The 21,975-nt window shown below is 40.9% G+C and overlaps 1 pseudogene; it reads left to right on the top strand.

Annotated features, from left to right (window-relative positions):
* The first annotated feature begins 1,222 nt into the window (after positions 1–1,222).
* LOC132371338 (large ribosomal subunit protein uL30-like) lies at positions 1,223–1,937 on the top strand (annotated as a pseudogene).
* Positions 1,938–21,975: the final 20,038 nt, after the last annotated feature.

Raw genomic sequence — 21,975 nt, forward strand, 5'->3', positions numbered from 1 at the left:
AAAACAAAGTATAACTATCCAAACATGATAGAAATTTACTTATCATTCATTTAAGTCCAAAATTGGGGTTTTTAAAGGAAAAAGAAGAAAAGCTGAGAAGTTTTGAGGTACTGAAAAATAAACAAATCAAAAGGGAGACCAGAGGGACTTCCCCAGCGGTCCAATGGTTAGGACTCTGCGCTTCCACTGCCAAGGGCCCGGGTTCGATCCCTGGTTGGGGAACTAAGATCCCACAAGCTGCGTGGTGTGGCCAAAAAAAAAAAAAAGAAAAGGCCTTCCAACTGCAGTTTTTACAACGACCAGCCCTGTCACAGTTCCTTGACTTCCTGAGGCCCAGCTGTTCCATGTTTCCTAGGTTCTGAGGCACACATAACCTTACCCAAAAAATCTTCCTAACCACATGAGGCCTACCCAAATATCTACAAAAATACAACATAATAGCTTATTCAGTCTCCACCCAAGAAACCAGTACCCTGTGTAAAAACATTGCCTGTCAACAATTTACTTTGATGCAGAGCAAAGAACGGGACACTAGTTTGATTCTTCACAAATCTTAGCTTGGCCACCAAGCAATATTACCTTCCAACTCCACCATCCTGAGAAATTTCTTACTTTCCCACCGTGTCAAACCTTTGGAATTAATGCTGCAAATCAACAAACGAATTTTTAGAATTAGACATATAGAACAATGAGATATAATTGAGAAGCCGGTACTTCACCTTTTTGGTCAAATGAATTCTGACAGGGTGCCAAGATAATTCAATGGAGAAAGAATAGTCTTTCAACATATGGTGCTAGGACAACTGGGCTGCCACAGGCAAGAGAATGAAAGTAGCCTCCTTCCTCACACCATATACAAAAATTAACTTTAAGGATCATAAACCTAATTGTAAGAGTTAAAACCATAAGACTCTTAAAAGAAAACAAGCCTGCAAATACCTTCATGACCTTGGATTAGGCAATAATTTCTTAGGTATGACACCAAAAGCACAAGTAACAAAAGAAAAAAATAAATTGGACTTCATCAAAATTAAGACTTTTTATGCTTTAACAGACACCATCAAGAAAACGTAAGGACAACCCACCAAATGGGAGAAATATTTGCAAATCATATATCTAAAAGACTTGTATCTAGACTGTATAAAGAATTCTTATGACTCAATAATTTTAAAAAAATGAATAACCCAATTTAAAAATGGGCAGCTCTTTCCCAGCTGGAACCATGGAAGGTGCAGAAGAGAAGAAAAAGAAGGTTCCTGCTGTGCCAGAAACCCTTAAGAAAAAGCAAAAGGTGCTTCGAAAGGCAAGGCGGAAGCTTATCTATGAAGAAGCTAAGCACCATCACAAGGAATACAGGCAGATGTACAGAACCGACATTCGAATGGCTAGGATGGTAAGAAAAGCCGGCAACTTCTATGTACCCGCAGAACCCAAATTGGCATTCGTCGTCAGGATCAGAGGTGTCAATGGTGTGAGCCCAAAGGTTCGAAAAGTGTTGCAGCTTCTTCGCCTCCATCAGATCTTCAGTGGCACCTCTGTGAAGCTCAATGGCACCTTTGTGAATTCTCAGCATGTTAATGAACGTGCTGAGAATTGTGGAACCGTACATTGCGGGGGGGCACCCAAACCTGAAGTCAGTAAATGAACTGATCTACAAGCGTGGTTATGGCAAAGTCAACAGGAAGCGAAGTGCCCTGACAGATGACGCCTTGGTTGCTCCATCTCTTGGCAAATATGGCACCATCTGCAGGAAGGATCTGATTCATGAGATCTATACCATTGGAAAACATTTCAAAGAAGCAGACAACTTGCTGTGGCCCTTTAAATTGTCTTCTCCACGAAGCAGAATGAAGAAAAAGACTGCCCATTTGGTAGACGGTGGAGATGCTGGCAACAGGGAAGACCAGATCAACAGGCTTATTAGAAGGATGAACTAAGGTATCTGCCATGATTCTTTTTGTAATCTGGTCAGTTAATAAACAGTGACTGCTTTCAAATTGGAACAAAAATAAAAATAAATTAAAATGGGCAAAGGATCTGAATAGACCTTTCTCCAAAAAATGGCTAATAATCTCATGAAAAAGTGGTCAGTGTCATTATCCATCACGAAAACGCCAGTCAAAGCCGCAGTGAGATGGCACTTCACATCCCGTCAAAAAGTAGATAATCACAAGTGTAATGGAGAAAATGGAACCCGCATACCTTGCAGGTGGCAATGTAAAATGTTGCGTCTGCTGTGGGAAACACTCTGGCAGTTCTTCAAAAGGTTAAATGTAGAGTTACCATAGGATGCAGCAATTCTAATCCTAAGAATATACCTGAGAGAAATAAAAACATATGTCCACACAAAAACGTGTACACAGATGTTTATGGCAGCATTATTCATAATAGCCAAAAAATGGAAACAACCCAAATGTCCATCAGCTGATGAATGGATAAATAAAATGTGGTATATCCATGTAATGTAATATTATTTGATGATGAAAAGGAAAGAACTTTTCCTATATAGCACTGATACATATTATAAACTGGAGGAACCTTGAAAACATTATGTTAAGTGAAAAGAGCCAGTCACAAAAGGCCACATATTATATAATTTCGTTTACATGAAATATCCAGAGTGGGCAAATCTATAAAGATAGGAAATAGATTAGTGATTGACCGGGGAATTCCCTGGTGGTCCAGTGGTTAGGACTCTGCGCTTTCACTGCCAGGGCCCGGGTTTGATCCTGGTTGGGGAACTAAGATCCGGCAAACCACGCGGTGTGGCCAAAAAAAAAAAAAAAAAGATTAGTGATTGACTAGGGGTGGGAGGTGGGGGGAAAATGGGAAGTGACTAGTAGTGGGTGTGAAATTTCCTTTTTGGGTTGATGAAAATGAAAACTTGATTGTGATGATGGTTGCACAACCCTGTGAATACACTAAAGCCCATTGAATTGTATACTTTAGATGAGTGAATGATATTTCTATAAAGCTGTTAAAAAAGAAAATAAAAGTATACCACGTGAGAATGTTTAAACAGTGGAAAGATATTACTTAATTTTTAAACAGTATTCCGCTTTACTCAAATGTGAAAGATGAGTGTTTTGCCAGGATTTCAGTTTTTTGATGTTGAAGTTGCCTTTACTAGGATGGAGTCAGATCCTCTTTGCGTTCATCTGAGAGCACTCAGGGCTTGGTCCCAAGTTCTCTGCTTTGTTACTTTAGTGTGATTCTTCTAATCCTTTGTTTCCCATTAATTTCTGAGTCTACTGCTATGACTTAACCTCATACACTGGGTTGGATGTTTTTAAGTCTAGAGTCCTATTCACTGTGAAACGAAACCAGGGCTTTAAGGAAGATGTTGGGATTCTTAGAATGACAAGAGTTCAAATAAGGACAATGGAATCAAAGCAGAATAACAAGTAGCCAGCAAGTCCTGCTCTACTAGGTGAAGTACTCCTAAGAACGGGGCAATTTAAATACCAGCTGGATTTCAGCGTTGTCCACTTCAAACTGAGATTGCCAGAGCTCCTGAAGCATGAGGACTTCCCTTAAAGTTAGGTAGAAATAGAATGTGAAAGTTTAAGATCAAGACCTTTTAGGATCTAGATTTTTATTTCAGAGTTCTTCCTTGTTAATTGCACAAAACTTACACATAATCAAATATATCGAGATTGAATGATATTCTAGTTACTAAAATGGGATTTTAGTTACTAAAGAGTAAAACTGTCCTGCAGTTTTGAGGTAGCAAAGTCTGTAACACGTGATACATCTGTTGATGTCTTTGTCAACACCTTCTCATACCCAGATTTCCAGGTAGCTCAGCAATTTCTGGATTACAGAAATTTACATAATTGAAAAGAAAAGAAAAAGTAGAGGGGAGAAATCAAAAGCATCCAGCTGAGATAAAGGATAAATAGGGAATGGAAAACAAAGGAAATAAAGAATAAAGAGACAAGTTTAGGAGAAAAATAGCAAAAGAATAGCAAAGGATAAGCAGTGGAGTAGAAACTGAGAGAATCAGATTCTAGGACCAGCTCTGCAGTTAGTAAATTGTGTTGTCTTGGACAAATCACTTTCCTTCCCTTCTTCCAGCTTTACTGGCCCATATAATTAGATGCTTGTCTTCCTTTAGGTCAAATGACTAAGTATGAGTTCTAAGCATAAAACAATGAGATTTGTTTTCCTTTGCAGTCTATAAAACCAGTCTCCTTACTCTATAATCGGGCTATTTTATGAAAACACTCTGAAAAAAAAATAATAGTTAAAAAAAAGTAAATTTGCCAGTCACTGACAAGTTCTATTCTCTTGATGGCTTCCTGAGCCCAGTCACTGAAATTTATCTGTCACTTTCAGGTTCCTGCATGACCTCATGCCGATTCAACAACACATAGTAATGGTAAGAATTCCCTCCTACCAGTCTTCTAAACGAGAAGAGTTATGATAACCAGTAAGCTTAGAGACATAACTGTACTGTATAATCCAGGTCATTTCCTCTGGGATCTTTCTGTGCCCTTCTGCAGCACTTCTTCTTGAAGAAAAAAAAAGGCCCTTTAGGAACTTTTGCGTTTTTTTGGTTTTTTTTTTTTTTAATTTATTTATTTTATGGCTGTGTTGGGTCTCCGGTTCTGCGCGACGGCTTTCTCTAGTTGTGGCAAGCGGGTTCCACTCTTCATCGCGGTGCACGGGCCTCTCACTATCGCGGCCTCTCTTGTTGCGGAGCACAGGCTCCAGACGCGCAGGCTCAGTAATTGTGGCTCACGGGCCCAGTTGCTCCGCGGCATGTGGGATCTTCCCATACCAGGGCTCGAACCCGTGTCCCCTGCATTTGCAGGCAGACTCTCAACCACTGCGCCACCAGGGAAGCCCGGAACTTTTGTTTTTAATATATTTATTTATTTTTATTCTTGGCTGCATTGGGTGTTTGTTGCTGTGCGCGGGCTTTTCTCTAGTTGTGGCAAGCAGGGGCTACTCTTCCTTGCGGTGCGCGGGCTTCTCATTGGGTGGCTTCTCTTGTTGCAGAGCACAGGCTCTAGGCGCACGGGCTTCAGTAGTTGTGGCACTCGGGCTCAGTAGTTGTGGCTCACGGGCTCTAGAACGCAGGCTCAGTAGCTGTGGCGCATGGGCTTAGTTGCTCCACGACATGTGGAATCTTCCCGGACCAGGGCTCGAACCTGTGTCCCCTGCATTGGCAGGTGGATTCTTAACGACTGCGCCACCAGGGAAGCCCGCCCTCTAGGAACTTTAAAGATTTCTTTATAATGTGGTTATGGCATTTGAAATCATCTCAAATGTAAATTGAACAGCAATGCAGTACTACTTTGGGAAAATCTGAATCTTAGACTATTTTAACAGAAATGCAGTTAATTATTACTTTCATATATGCACAGCGACTTCAACGAGTTGTTGATGTCTGACTTTCTTTAATAAATGGATCATTTGTAATGAATCTGATTTTAAAGCAGATGAATACTCTGAAGTGCTTTAAAAAGTTGTTCTAGATTATATTTGAGGTAAAAAATAAGTTAAGAGCACATAGTGGGACTTCCCTATGAAAAGAAGACTCTCTTTTGGGGTCAAAAGGAAACCATGAGAGTGTTTCACAGTGTAGTTTCCCAGTAGCGCTGGCAGGGTGGGGTGCATTTGGAGCGCTCAGTAAATCCCAGTGAATATGCCTGCATCTCCTTGTACATGCGTACTCACCAGAAGGCAGTCTCTCCCTGCCGGGCCTTTCCCTAATGGATTTCCATTTCTATCGATCGGGGACTTAGATGCCGGCTAGCAATTAGTCCTAATCAGGCAGCAGGAGTTTCCTAAGGGGACTGCCAGCTAGCCTAATTGCTGGCAGCTGTGGGGCTGCTCAGCGCGCAGCTGCGGCCACGGGCTGTTAACCCCCAGTGTCCCGGGCTCCACAAAGATGCTTGACCTAGCAAAATTCCTGCTGTGTGTGGCATGTGTTGGGATCAATGGCTTATCTTTATTTTGGAAAACTGTGCTGAGAAGCTTGGATTACTTTATCTCCAAAGATACTTTAGGATAAGGAGTGAACTATATAACCCTGCTCTATAGCAGAAATTCATAGAGGAACTGAAACAGGATTAATTTTTAAAAAAGCTCTATCATGGAAATTCTCAAAAATTCACAGAAGTGGAATAGTATAATAAACCCATACATCCACCAAATAATTCTCTACATTCTGCCATTATTTTTCATCTATTGCCCACCTCTGTTTTTGTTTTTGTTTTCTTTACTGGAGTATTTTAAAGCAACTCTCAGACTTCATTTCACTTGTAAGTGCTTTAGTGTATGATTCTAATATAAATATATATTTTAAAGTGTAACCACAAAACTATCACTACTCTCAACAAAATAGCTAATAATTCCTTAATATCACCCAATATCTAGGCAGGCTCCTACTTCCACAGCGCCTCAAAAATGCGTTTGGGTTTGTGTGAATCAAGGACCTAGTCAAGGTAGTTGTGACTGAGGTGACCATTTGCTGGAGAGAGTTTCATACTCTACATTTGGCAGATTGTACCCTCAAGGTGTTCTTTTTTGTGTTCCCCATATTTTCTGTAAATCCACAGGAAAATCTAGAAGCTTCATGAGAATTAGGTTTGGGTTTTTTCCAAGAATACTTTATAAGTGGTGCTATGAACTTTCTTTTGCTTCTTAGTCAGGAGTCACAAATGTCGAACTGTCCAATTTCAGTGATGTTAAAATTGATCAGTGAGTTCAAATGTTGTCAGTCTGATGCATCCGTTAAAAAGTTCCCCCATTAACTTTACCTGATAGTTTTAGCAGACATTTATAATCATTGCCTAGAATGATTGTTTCATAAGGGGTTACTAAGTGGTAGTATTCTAATGTTTTCATTCCTTTGGCATGTATTAGCCATGATCCTTGTAGAAAAGAATTTCCCCCTCCTGTTTGTAAAGGCAAGATAAATACTTGATTCCCTTCCTTTTTTTTTTTTTTTAAATATTTATTTATTTGGCTGTGCCGGGTCTTAGTCGCAGAATGCGGGATCTCCATTATCGTGAGTGGGATCTTTAGTTGCGGCACTCGGGATCTAGTTCCCTGATCAGGAATCGAACCGAGGCCCCCTGCATTGGGAGCACAGAGTCTTAAATGCTGGACCACCAGGGAAGTCCCTGACTTCTTTCCTTTATATCACATTGATTCCCTAAGCCACCTCATAATGTAACTATGAAAAAAAATTTTTGAGTATTATTATGAACTCATGGATTTTTATATGTATGATGTGTTTCAATCCAATGTAGTCCTAGCTTTTTTAATGGTAAAATTATCCCAGATTTAATCAGTGGTGCTTGTCAAATTTATTGTGTACCCTTTTGACTTGTCTTTATTAGTCTTTGAAATTGTTCTGCCCTGTGCCTGGAGTAACAGTTTTCCAAGGAGCCCTGGTTCCTCTTAGTAAACTGGGCATGATGGGTGTTCCTTGCTAATGGCTTGTCGTTGCTTCTAGCCCAATGCACTATGTTTAAAGCAACAGAATGAACCTGTATTAAATTCACGTTTGTATTAGTCTCCTACATATGTTTATACATCTGTACTCATCTTAAACGTCCTCCTTCCTGTCCCCAAGGAACAAGTGTCTAAAATAAGCTTTTGGTATCTCTAGTTCCAGGACAAACTATCAATCCCCTCCTCACTCAGCTCCCTCTTCATCCTCACCACCCCCCCACATCAGTGAATCAGAGATGGCCACCATTGCTTCCCTGTCCCCTATCTTCTCTCCCAAACTAGACTGAAAGCTTTCTGAAAGCAATAACGTCTTCTACTCATTTTGGAATCCTCCATAACGCTGAGCACAGAGTAGGTTTTCAGTAAACTTTTGCGCTGAACTATGAATTGTCACAGGTCCCAATCTGTGCCGCTAATTCCGTGGTAACATTCCTTTCTCTGCTCTACATCAATCTCTCATCCAGGGACCTTTTTTTTTTTTCTTTCCTCCAACACGAAAGAAGCATCATTCCACAACCATTTTATAAAGATGGAATAAAATAAAACTCTGTAATTGATTCTGTTCCAAAGAAGGCATGCATTAAGGAAGAAAAACCGTGCCTTGAGGAGCTGTCGGCTTCATTACCTGCTCTGCAGCAAGCCACTTGGGAGGGCAGTCAGACTTTGCGGGAAGGTGCCAGTTAATGACCTCCACCCGCCCTGAAGCACGCTCCAGCCCCACACCTCCACGGTGCTGACAAAAGCCACTGGGGGAGATCTTTGCTCAGTTCCTTGATATTTCAGAAACAACATACCATTAACGATTTCTCATGTTTTCTAACTCCATATTTAAGGAAGATTATTTCATAGAGCCAAATAAGATGACCCCAAGATAAACTATCTGTATACCCAGATAGCCACTGGACACTAACTATGGATGTCCTGTGTGGGTCTTGGCAGTGGGGTGACCTCAGGAGGAGCAGGTAAAAATAGTACCCAGTCCCCCACCCCAGAGAGGCTTGGACCCCCCAGATAGGAGCTCCAGAATTAACCCCCACTGCTATTTCTTCGCTGAGTTTCTAATCACATGCTTCATCCATTGTACTATGGATTTTTTTTCCAGCTTAATTAGTAGGTGGAGTCTTTATGTAATGTGAATATTGTATGCTAAGGACAGACAACCCAATTAGCTTAAGAAAAGAGGGAATTCATGGGCTCTCACAATTGGGAGTCCAGGAGTAGCTCTAAACTCTGGCACAAGTGCATCCAGGGACCCAAGCAATTACGTCAAAACTTGTCTGCATTTACCTTTCACTTCTGCTTATTTCTGTTTGTCTTGGTTTGATCCTTCTGGAGTTAGGTTTTCCTTATGTAGCCAGAAACGTTGATGGCAACAGGAAACTTCAAAACCCACAGCTGAGGTATGTTTTTCTGTAGCTCCAAAGCTTAAAAGACTCTAATTAGCCGACTTGATTCAAATGTCTGAGGAATGATGGGACGAAAGAATGGGGGTCCTGAACAACTCAACCTATTACATGTATCAACCCTTTCAGTATATATGTGACCTTTCTAAGCCTCAGTTTTCCCACCTGCAAAATGGAATAATCATAATCATAATCATACCCATCGATTGTAATTAGATAATTCATGTAAAATGCTTACCGTACTTCCTGGCATGTAACAACCCCTGTATTAATGTTGGCTCTTATTAATTTTTTAATCATTATATGCTTTTCCTAGATGGTCATCTTTTATTTATTTATTTTTTAAAAAATATTTATTCATTTATGTGGCTGCATTGGGTCTTCATTGCGGCGCACGGGCGTCTCTCTAGTTGCGATGCACAGACTCCAGAGCGCGCGGGCTCAGCAGCTGTGGCGCGCGGGCTCAGCAGCTGTGGCGCGCGGGCTCTAGAGCACGCAGGCTTAGTTGCCCCGCGGCATGTGGGATCTTAGTTCCCCGACCAGGGATCGAACCCGCGTGCCCTGCATTGGAAGGCAGATTCTTAACCGCTGGACCACCGGGTAAGCCCCTAGATGGTCATCTTTTAATGTTATTTACTGTATCTCCCACTGAACAGAAGCTTAAATTCTTTGCTGTCCAAATCTAAAAACCTTTTCTTTATGGTTTCTGGGTGGTGTCATGCAGGAGCAGAGCCTTCCCTGTACCCCCAAATTACAAAAATATCCTCCTGAACTTTCTTCTGGTATTTTTGTAATTTTCTTTTTAATGTTTAAATCTTTACTTCATGAACCTAATATAATGTTATATGTCACTTATACCTCAATTTTTTAAAAAGAGGAGGGAGGGACTTCCCTAGTGGTCCAGTGGCTAAGGCTCTGAGCTCCCAATGCAGGGGGTCAGGGTTCAATCCCTAGTCAGGGAACTAGATGCCCCATGCCACAACTAAGAGTTTGCATGCTGCTACTAAAAAGATTCTGCTTGCCGCAACTAAAGATCCCGTGTGCCACAACTAAGACCCAGCGCAGCCAAATAAGTAAATAAATACAAATTTAAAAAAATAAAAATAAAAAGACGAGGGAAAAAAATTCTTCTTTTCCCCACTAATTTGAAATTTAATCTTTATCTGGTGCTAAGTTACTACTATGAACTGACTTGCTTCTAATTTATTCTGTTTTATTCTTTATTTCTTTCTATGCCAGTTTTAATTGTCATAGTTTTATGGTAAATTATTATATTTAGGAGGGCAAGTCTCCCCTGCCATCATTCTTCTTTTTGAAAATGTATTTGGCTGTTCTCCCACTCTCTGCTGTTCCAAATAAACTTTAGAATCAACTTATAAAGACGCAATTTAAAATTCATTAGGATTTTATTTTAAATTGCATTGAATTTATGGAACTATTTGGAAAGAATTAGTATCTTCATAATAACGAGTCTTCCTGTCTAGACACCAGAATAAATCTCCATTTTTTCAGGTATTCTTCATGTTCTTGAGTAAGTTTAAGAGCGTTCCTTTACAGGAACATAAGTAACCTATTTACTGTTATGCTTATTCCTAAATACTTTGTGTTTTGTGTTTTTTGTGGGTTTTGTTTTTGTTTTGTTTTTGCTACTGAATAGAATTCTTTTCCATTAAATTTTCTAATTTATGTTATTATTGTCATGGCTAGTAATGTTTGTGTTTTACTTATAATTGGTTATCCTACTGTGATCTTTTTATCTGAAAGTTTTAGTTTTTCAGTGGATTTTCATAGATTTTGTAAGTGGCCAATCATGTCATCTGTCAATAATGATAAGGAGGCCACTCCCTTCTGTAAATTTCCTCCCCTCTCCTTGTTTTACCACATTGGTTGGTTGTGTCCTGCAGTGTAACAGTGGCAGTAGTTATGATATAGCATTCCTGTCTTGTTCCTGGCCCCATCTTTTCACCTTTAAGTACGGCATTTGTGTTGACTTCTTTATCAAAGTGAAGAAACTTTGTCTATTTCTAGGTTACTAAGTGTTTTTCAGGACTGGTTGTTGCGGCTATTGAAATACTTCTGTTTTTCTGCTTTTCTTTAATAATACAGTGAATTACGTTGGTAGTAGATTTCACAATTTTATGTCTCCCTGCATGCTAATCTTTTTTATTTTTATTTTTCATTGAAGTATAATTGACATACAATGTTATATTAATTTCAGGTGTACAACATAGTGATTCAACATTTATATACATTACAAAGTGATCACCACGATAAGCTAGTTACCATCTGTCACCATTTAAAGTTACTACGGTATTACTGACAATGTCCTTTCCTATTCTGTATGTTGCAGCCCCTATTTTGTCCATCCCTCCACTCCACTCCTCTCTGGCATCCACTAGTTTGTTCTCTGTATCTGTGATTCTGTTTCTGTTCTGTTTTGTTCATTTGTTTTATTTTATTTTTTTAGATTCCACCTGTAAGTGAAATCATATGATACTTACTAATCTTTTAATTGATTGCTGGATTTGATTTCCTAATATTTTATTTGGCACTTTTCCATCTATGTTTATAGTTTTCCTTTTTGTACTTTTGGCCAAATTTTTTTTTAATTAATTAATTTATTTATTTTTGACTTTATTGGGTCTTTGTTGCTGTGTGCGGGCTTTCTCCAGTTGCGGCGAGTGGGGGCTACTCTTCGTTGTGGTGCGTGGGCTTCTCCTTGCGGTGGCTTCTCTTGTTGCAGAGCATGGGCTCTAGGCATGCGGACTTCAGTAGATGTTGCTCACAGGCTCTAGAGCGCAGGCTCAGTAGCTGTGGAGCATGGGCTTAGTTGCTCCGCGGCATGTGGAATCTTCCCGGACCAGGACTCGAACCCATGTCCCCTGCATTGGCAGGCGGATTCTTAACCACTGCGCCACCAGGGAAGCCCATGGCCAAATTTTTGATCAAGGTTATGCTAGCCTTATAGAATGAATTGAAATTCTTTCTGTTTTTTGTTTTTTTTGCTACTATCTGGAACAGTTGAATAACAAAAAAAATTATACTATCTATAACTCTTTGGAAGATTTGATACAGTTTACCCATTATAACATGAAACTGACTTGGAGTATTTTGGGGAGATAAATCTGTGACTACATTTTCCATTTTTTTTTTTATACTTATTAGTTTATTCATGTTTTCCTAAAAATTTTGAAACAAGCATATCTATATATTCAAATTTATTGATACAAAGTTACAATAGATTTCTTTTCCGTATTTACTTGATCTTTTAATTATTTTTAAAGATTTAATGTCTCTACTTGTCATTGCCTTGTCAAATTTTAATATTTCTAGCGGTTTTTGCTTTATGATTTTAAAGCTATGTTGCTCAGTTCATAAAGAATCATTATAGTTATATCTTCTATTAATATAAATATATATTTTTAGTCCCATTAATGCTTTTGCCCATTAATGCTTTTGCAAGTCCTGCTTTCTTTGTTTTTCCTTGTCTATCCATCTCTGTATTTTCAGCCCTCTTGTGGAATTTTATTTTGGATGTGTTTCTTATAAAAAGCATGTAACTTTTAAAAATGCAATCTAGGATTTTTTATATCTTAATAGAATTTAGTCTATTTAATTTTTTACTTAGCCTATTTAAATTTTTAATGATCCTTGATATGACTGGTCTGATTTTTAATATCTTCATGTTTTCTATTTCAGTATATGTCTTGTAAAATTTAAAAAATTTTAATGACCCTTGACGTGGCTGACCTAATTTTTAATATCTTCATGTTTTCTATTTATCTTGCTTTTTATAGTTTTGCTTTCCCCCCCACCCCCCGCCTTTTGCTGCATTGATCTAATTTTCTTTATTCCCTTGCCCCCTCAGTTTAGTAATTCTACTTCATTTTGTTATTCTACTGGCTATATTGGTTTAGCTTGTGTTTGTAGTGAAAGAGAAAAACACTGTATACCAATAAGTATTTAACAAATTCTCTTAAGCAAAATGATGACTACAGTGGCAGTAGCATTAACAAAACTATCTAAATCTTCTAAATCCACGTCACTTGTCTGACATCATCTAAAACAAAGTTCCTAATTTTAAGGTTCTCCAAATTGACTTTCTCCTTTTGATTCTCTTGCTGCCCACTTATTTGAACTCTGCTGCCTTTCTTAATGCCTCTTCCCACACATTGCCCATGACATTCTGTATTTGGCTGCTGTTCTTAGAAATGGAATTCTCTTGTCATCTATCTTATCACTTAGCTCCCTCCATTGCTGACACAGTCTCTATTCACTCAAACTTAAAAGTGGAAAGCATAAGTAGTTTCAAAAATTCATTCATCTGGGACTTCCCTGGTGGTGCAGTGGTTAAGAATCCACCTGCCAATGCAGGGGACACAGGTTCGACCCCTAGTCTGGGAAGATCCCACATGCTGTGGAGCAACTAAGCCTGTGTGCCACAACTACTGATCCTGTGCCCTAGAGCCCTCAAGCCGCAACTGCTGAGCCCACGTGCCGCAACTACTGAGCCCATGCACCACAACTGCTGAGCCCACGTGCTGCAGCTACTGAAGCCCGCATGCCTAGAGCCCGTGCTCCACAACAAGAGAAGCCACCGCAATGAGAAGCCTGCACACCTCAGTGAAGAGTAACTCCTGCTCGCCACAACTAGAGAAAGCCAGCCCGCAGCAACGAGACCCAACACAGCCAAAAAAAAATACAGTAAATAGAAATTTAAAAAAAAAATTTGGACTTCCTCGGTGGCACAGTGGTTAAGGATCCGCCTGCCAATGCAGGGGACACAGGTTCAATTTCTAGTCCGGGAAGATCCCACATGCCATGGAGCAACTAAGCTTGTGCTCCACAAGTACTGAGCCTGCGCTCTAGAGCCCATAAGCCACAACTACTGAGCCTATGTGCTGCAACTACTGAAGCCCGCGCACTCTAGGGCCTGAATGCTGCAACAAGGGAAGCCACCGCAATGAGAAGCCCGCACACCTCAACGAAGAGTAGCCCCCGCTCGCTGCAACTAGAGAAAGCCTGTGCGCAGCAACGGAGATCCAACGCAGCCAAAAATAAAATTCATTCATTCAACTAATACTGAATTTAGGTACAGCAGTGAACAGATGAAGGTGGGGTGGGCAGTAAACAGAGAATAATAGCAAATACATAAACAAATAGGTATATAATACAAGGTCAGATGGTAACAAGTGCTATGAGGAACAGTAAAGAAGAGAGAGATGATAGGTGACGATGAAATTGCTGTTTTAGGTAAGGTGGTTAGGGAAGGCATCTCTGAGGAGATGACATTTCAGCAGAACAGACATTCTGGAAAAGGCAAAACTCTGGTGACCATAAAAAGATCAGTAGTTGCCAGGAATTTGGGAAGAGAGAGGGAAGGATGAATACACAGAACAAAGGGGATTTTTAGGGCAGTGAAACTATTCTGTATGATACTGCAACAATGGTGGAGACGTGTCATTTATACATTTGTCCAAACTCATAGAATGCACATCACAAAGAGTGAACCTAATGTAAACTACGGACTGAACCTAATGTAAACTACGGACTTTAGTTTAAACTATAGACATCGGTTATATATTAATAATTATAAATATTGGCTCATCAATTATAGCAAAAATAGAAAAAAGAAAAGGAAGCAGGAAGTATTATGCATCTTCTGTTAGGTTCACAACCAGCAAAAGCAAGTTCACTCAGGGACTTCCCTGGTGGTCCAGTGGGTAAGACTCCACATTCCCAGTGCAGGGGGCCCGGGTTTAATCCCTGGTCAGGGAACTAGATCCCACATGCATGCCACAACTAAGAAGTCCGCATGCCGCATTGAAGATCCTACGTGCCACAAGTAAGACCCAGCGCAGCCTAAATAAGTAAATATTTTTTAAAAAAAGGAAAAAAAAGCAAGCTGACTCAGGTAAACGTGGAAAAGACTGGAGAACTGCCCCAAGAAATGCTTAGAACTTCCCGAGAGCTGAGCAGAAAGAGGAGGTGCCATTACTCCAGTCTGACTTGGTGGTTTATCCTCGGGCCTCTTTTAAAGATCAGCTTCAGATCCTTCAAATCATTGCCTAAACAAGGCCACTTTTTTTTTTTTTTTTTTTTTTTTTTTTTTTTTTTTTGGTTCTAAAAGCAACCTCTTAGAAATCAAGATCTTCCACGGAGGCCAGCACCTTCATCTGTAATTCACACGTGCTGTCCCAGGCCTTGGAGAGGCTCCTGAGACTCAGATATCCTACTCTTTATGGAGAAAGTGATCACTCATGATAGGCAGGCCAGGCTCTTACTTGCCTTACTTTTTGGTAGTTTATCACAAATAAACATCCCCCAAATATCCTGCTGATGTCAAATCTGAAAAAATTATAGATATAGTGGCTTTGGGGCTGTATTAGTTTTTCAGAGACTATAAATTACTTACAATTCCAGGGTCTAAATAAAATGGATTTGTTACATCACTGCATAAAAAATAAATTTATGATATTTATTCTTTTAGGTTTAACATATCAAGCCATGCAAGCAGAGCACATTTTAAATGAATTGTAATTTATTATTCCCACTGTTTGAAAAACACATTCTTGCTACACATAGTCTTTGCTTGAGGTCTCTGTGCATGCACACACTATCAGGTCTTTACTTTGGGATTACCATAATGCTTCGGGGGATAAGGCTGTAGTCTCTTGCTGTGACTGAACCAGATGGTTTCTAAAGGCCAGTGGGCAGGTTAGGCCGTGTGCAGTAGCACAAATTACCTTGATTAAGAGTCTTTATAAATTAATAGGAAAAACACTAAAACTCAATAGAAAAATGAGCCTAGTGTGTAAATAGACAATTCTCAGAAAGTACACAAATCACTTAAAAAATTCATTAAAAATGATCAGCCTAACTGGTTATCCAGAAATGCAAGTTAAAATAATATGGAACATCATTTTTAGTCAATTAAAGATAATAATCAATATTGGGGAGAGTGAAATTAAATTTTCAAGCACTATAGTAGAAGGGAAAGTCAGTACAAATGTGAACAGCAGTTTGGAAATCCATTTTTAGATCCTTAAAATCCATATCCTTTGATCTGGAAATTCCCCTTCTCAGACTATCTCCAAAAAATGTCTTTAATTATAGAAAATCATATATAAAAATGATCAAATTATTATTTATAATAGCAAATATAATTGAAAAAAACCTTATTATTTAAAAATAAAAATTGGATAAATAAGTTAAAATATATTCATATAATCAGATATTATGCAACCATTTAAAGTGATGTTTTTTAGCTATTTTGCTTTTGATGGTTCTCCAAGTTTCTGCCATCTGCCTAACACCTAGGGTCGTCTTCTCTAAATGTACCATAATAAATTTAGCCTATTTCCTATTGGAGACATTTAGGTTATTTCCAAGTTTTTTTCCTTTTTTTAATTTTTTTTTCTTGATGTGGACCATTTGTTTTTAAGTCTTTATTGAATTTGTTAAAATATTGCTTCTGTTTTTTTGTTTGTTTGTTTGTTTTTTGCCAGGAAGCATGTGGGATCTTAGCTCCCCAACCAGGGATCAAACCCACACCCCCTGCATTGGAAGGCAAAGTCTTAACCACTGGACCACCAGGGAAGTCCCTTTTTTCCATTTTAGACAGCACTCAAGCAAGAATTTATGTGAACGTTCAGATGCACACCACAGACCAAGAAACATCTTTAAAGATGTCTTCAAAAGCAGATCTACTCTTGGGGTCCCATGCAGAGCTGCTGGGTCTCTGAGCCAGTCCCACAAGCTTGGCGAGAGCCCCAGCCTCCATCACTCCTTCCAGACCCAGAAGAAATGTTCACAGTCACTCTTACGATCACACCTCCCAGGACGTCACGTTTGTATCAAAACGTCATGTTTATCTTCCCTAAAGTCTCCACAAGCAAATCTGGAAACTGCTCAGGGACAAGTGTACTTGCTCCTGGGAAGAGAACTAAATCCCTCTGAGGTGTTTGCGGGCGACTGTGCCACAAGAGACAAGGAGCAAACACTGAGTTTTTGTCTAGGAAGGAATTGAAGGATTCCCGAGCGTAGTTGAAAATGCAAAGGGAAATAGACAGGCCAATGAGGTTACCTGAGGGGGTCCCTGGGCAGGACACCATATTAATACCCTTGTACCCGTTCCTGTGCTTTTCGATTGGTTTGTTTCTTCTGCTAGCCAACTGTTCTGCCCCACCCTCTACCAGCGATGCTAATCTGAACTAGGAGGGCCAGGGAGAGGAGTAGCTTAAAGCCATGAGGGTTTTGTTTTGTTGTGCTTTGATTTGACAGAAGAACCAACGTTACCACAGGAGCCTAAAGTGGCAACTCCTTGGTTTAGGACTCGGGTTGCAAGTTAGAAAAACCAACTCAACTAGGGACAGGCTGGGGTCTGAGTGTACTGACCAGTTTAGAGGCAATGAGGGGAGTGAAGGGTTAGCCTGAAGCGAACTAGCTTCCTTTTGTATCTCTTTGGAGTCCATTACAGGCTCTCCCAGGCAGAGGTGAGGGGAGCCTCTTCTGGGAAAGGGTGCTCAGTGAGCTAGGGCTTCAGCAGACTCTGAGTCACCCAGATTCCCCACATGGCCCTGTTCAAGTGCAGGATGCTAGTCTCTCCCGATTGGAGTCCTGACGCTCACGTGGTAACAGTACTTGGCCCGTTGTAGGTCGTTAATGATAGGACAGGAGCAGAGGCTGCAGAGACCTGGCAGCTCCAGTTGCAGTTATTGGAGCTCACACTCAGAACTGTGAGAAATTCCCTGGTTCTTTGAAAATGCCTTAAGCCAAAATTTAAGACTTTGAGTTTATAGTCGGTTTCTTTCTTGTCCCCAGTGTATTTAAAAGCACCCGTACAACACTGCAGGGTTTGACCTTCTTGTTACTGTAGATGGTTCCATGGCTGTGGCCATTCACTCCCCCAAAGCCTTGCCTTCAATGGACGTGTCCTTGCAGTCAACCACGAAGTGCTCAGGGAAGTAACAGTTTTGCCACTGACGCGGTGAGTGCTGGAGCTCCACCCTGAACACGAAATGCCTTCTCCCTGTCCTCAGACCCACTCAGATCAGACGACAAACCTTGGGCCCCGTTTTCCCAAGAGCCTGGCGCCTCCCACCACTGCTGGTACCGGTACTGTAAGGGTCAGGGTTTCAGTGACCAAAACCAAACGCAAAACGGAATCCGCCACGGCTAATTCAAGCAGAAAAAGCCAGAAGCAGAAAAGGATTTACTAGAAGCATCAGGAGATTCACAGACTCACAAACTCATCGTGAGGCCGGAGGAACAGATCTGAGGCTGAGCTTCTGAGGCTGAGCTTCCGCAGCAGCTCTCAAGGCCACACCCACCCGCCAGCCGAGGCCTCTACTGAGAGTCAAACGCGGGAAACTCGACTCCCCTCCTAACAGGCAGGCGGGACCACTGCCAGCACAGATGCCACGTCCGCATCCGGGACTCACCATCAGCACTAAGACTGTACCGCCACCAGCGTCAGCGAAGCGAATCCCCACACAGAGCCTGTTTTATCTACTGGTCGCAGTTAAGTCAAAGCCTAGCACAGGTGCCCCTGGAGGGTACAGCCTGGGAACTCTGTCCCTATCCCCAACACGGAGAATAGGAACTTGAGTGCTGACTCTGGGGAGGAGAGGCGCGTTTCATAGGGTGGAAATTTATCCAACTGTAGGAAGACATTCGACGAGTGATGGGCAGGCCCGCAAATATCCACTACCAGGGCAGACCTGGAGTAGCTCACGTCAGCGCTGCTGGGCTCCAGTTACACCCAGGTTGTATTGTCCTTTGGAAGACGGTACGTGGGGGGGAGTCCCTCGGGGGTCCTGCTTCTCCCCAGCAGTGCTCTGCGAGGCAGGTGCTTGACCGCCCTGTCTGAGAGAGTTCACCTGTACGTGAGAAATCTGAATTAGATCATCTCCACAGGGCCAGAGTTCTACTGTCGGATACTTCTCTTAATGTAAATCCATGATACTGTACTGTCATTGTGAATGGAAGGGACAGCAAGCCACTATATTAGCACCTGCCACTGTCCCTGGAACTGTGCGATTTGTCCAAAGCAGGCATGGATCTTTCCCTCTAGAAGTTTGCTCAAGGATCAACAATAATTACTAGGTAAGAACACTCAGGAAATGCATTGTACAAAGATGTAAGGAGATGAACCAGTTCATCGTGAACATCACCTTAACAGAGAATTTAGTGATGGGACTTGCATGTTGAGAGGAAATACTGTTTTTCCCCCAGTTAATGGGGCGTCACAGGTCTTATGCATGATGGAGGAACAACCTGGAGCACTGAGGCAGCCGCTTTCCTGGAGATGTCACGTTTAGGATTCCAGCTGTAGGCATGTGACAAATGCACCAAGATAACGTTACTTCTGGGAAGCATGAAAGGGGTGAGGGAGATGAATGCAAGAACGCACAGAGGCAAGGGGAGTTAAAGGGCAAAGGCCAGTTTGGGGAATAACCGGAGCCACTGAGCCTTTACCTGAAAGGCATTGGGGAATTCCACCTCCAGATACCAGTCAAAGCCATGGACCCTAAAATTGACCCGGGCTACTTCAGTACACTTACAGATCACCAGTGACATGAATGTTAATACTTGATGGCTCCAACTTGCACTTCTAAAAGTTCTAATTAATCTCACTAGAGAAAAACTGGCAAGCACTCTGGAACAAATGAGAATCACAGCCTCCGTGCAATGGCTGTGTGCCAGCTCATCTGGGATCCTGCAATGATTTGCCCTCACTGTCCCAGCTCCATAGAGGGGCTAATAATTAGCATTTGGAAGCTAAGTCACACTTCCCCATTGGATGCCATTTGCTGATTGTTAATTAATTAATTAATTGATTAGCAATTCTGCTAGCACTGGCCAGTAAAGATTGTCAAGGCGCTCTCCCGCTGCCCCTGCACACACCCTGGGAGGAGAATTTCCATAACCTCCTTGAAAGCCAGGCTACATCTTCGACGTGTGTGTGTGTGGGGGGGGGGGGGGGCTTGCATAGTGCTCTGCACACAGAAAACACCCGTAGGGTGAATGGACGGCTGTGTGGATGAATAGATAGACAGATACATGAAAATATACGCTTCCTAGTTTTCTCCCATGTCATAAACTTATTTTTAAACTTTAGCTTGAAAGAGAACTTAATATCACCGAACCTGATTTCATTTTAAGACTAAGGAAACAAGAGAATATATACGTGCCCTCAGCTACTAAGAACACAGACTAACCTATATGGGAAAAGAATCTGAAAAAGAATAGATACATGTATATGTATAACTGAATCACTTTGCTGTACACCTGAAATTAATACAACATTGTACATTAACTATACTCCAATATAAATTAAAAATTAAAAAAAAAAAGAACACAGTCTAGACCATAAATTCCGTCTTTTTCCACTAGAGAAAGGTGTATGGTCTGCCTACCTTGAGCCCGTGCACAATGCTGTGTAGACCCTTTGCCTCACGCAAGCTGGATATACTGACACTCCTACAGGAGGTGATTGGAAAATGAACCAGAATAGGGAGTGGCTGGGGGTGTGGGAAGATCATTCACAGAGGAGTCCCCTGGCTCATGGGCAGCGCTGACCATGAAGCAATGGGAGACTTGCAACGTTTTGAAGAATTCTATAAACTTTCTATGTAACTGCCATGTAGAAATGAGGATGGCCCCATCACAAGACTTTCCATGCAACTGCCCCTGCCCTTGAGAGCTATTTCAGACTATTTTCAGACCGTTTCAGAGTCTAGTTTTAGAATTCAGTATCATTGCAGGTTATTTAAAGTATTTGTTTTTATTTATTTATTTATGACTGTGTTGGGTCTTCGTTTCTGTGCGAGGGCTTTCTCTAGTTGTGGCAAGCGGGGGCCACTCTTCATGGCGGTGCGCGAGCCTCTCACTATCGCGGCCTCCGGAGCACAGGCTCCAGACGCGCAGGCTCAGTAATTGTGGCTCACGGGCCTAGTTGCTCCGTGGCATGTGGGATCTTCCCAGACCAGGGCTCGAACCCGTGTCCCCTGCACTGGCAGGCAGATTCTCAACCACTGCGCCACCAGGGAAGCCCCCATCGCAGATTATTTAAAACCTATGATGGAATTAATTTTAAGATGATGACTCTTCTTCAACGAAAAAAAAAAAGTTAAAATCAAATTAGCTGATTCAGGTTTCCTGGAAGATTACAAAGATTTAAAATTTTAAACTGTTGACCAAAATGAGGGAATGAGGCCTGGGAACATTTATCTTCGCTTTCCATGAGGCACAGATAATAACCCCCTAGATTTATATTGCACTTTCAATATTTCAAGTCTGTTATCTTATTTGATTATCTGAGATGGGTACAGAAAATGTCACTATCCCATTTTAACAGATAATGAAACTGAACTCTGGAAATTGAAGTAAGTTCATCATGAAATCACCAAGTTGGAGTTGTATTGTTAAAATGGGAAAGGACCTTAGAAATTATCTTTCCCAACACCTCTTTTTAGAGATGAGGAAACAAATTCCCATCATCTTTTTCATCTTAAAACAACTTTTCTCTGGATCATCACCTTTGCCATTTACCGTATACAGTATGTATACAGTTACTTGTATATCATTAACAAATAACCAACCTCATATAACACTTGGATTAAACAAAGCCTATAACATGAATTCTCATCACTTCTGTGTTAAAAGATAATTTGAAAGGTATTATTATTTTAAAGGTATAAATTATTATTCTTGGGCAAGTCTAAAATGAGCACATGTCAAAGTTTTTACTTAACTAACAGGGAACTGGTAAGATGTTACAACTGATTCAAAGGACAATTCAAAGAACAGGAAATGATATTAAAATGATTTTATAGAATGAGCAAAATAGGTCTGTCTGCAGGGGAATAGTAAATTACGTTCCGCCAGAACAGTTCAGTTAACTTGCATTTCTGTGGAAAAGAATCATTTGCATTATCATCAGTTCTCTGCAACTTACAGAGCTGTAAAACAGCTCAATGACAAAGAAAGGCTAAGATAGCCTAGAAGCACGAGCTACACAGGATACACCCAGGAATCTTTGGGGTCCATTTCAGTCTTTCAAAAATTTTGCCTATACTTGTAAGAATTCAACTTGAAT

The sequence above is a fragment of the Balaenoptera ricei genome, chromosome 9, assembly GCF_028023285.1.
Source record: "Balaenoptera ricei isolate mBalRic1 chromosome 9, mBalRic1.hap2, whole genome shotgun sequence".
NCBI lineage: Eukaryota > Metazoa > Chordata > Mammalia > Artiodactyla > Balaenopteridae > Balaenoptera > Balaenoptera ricei.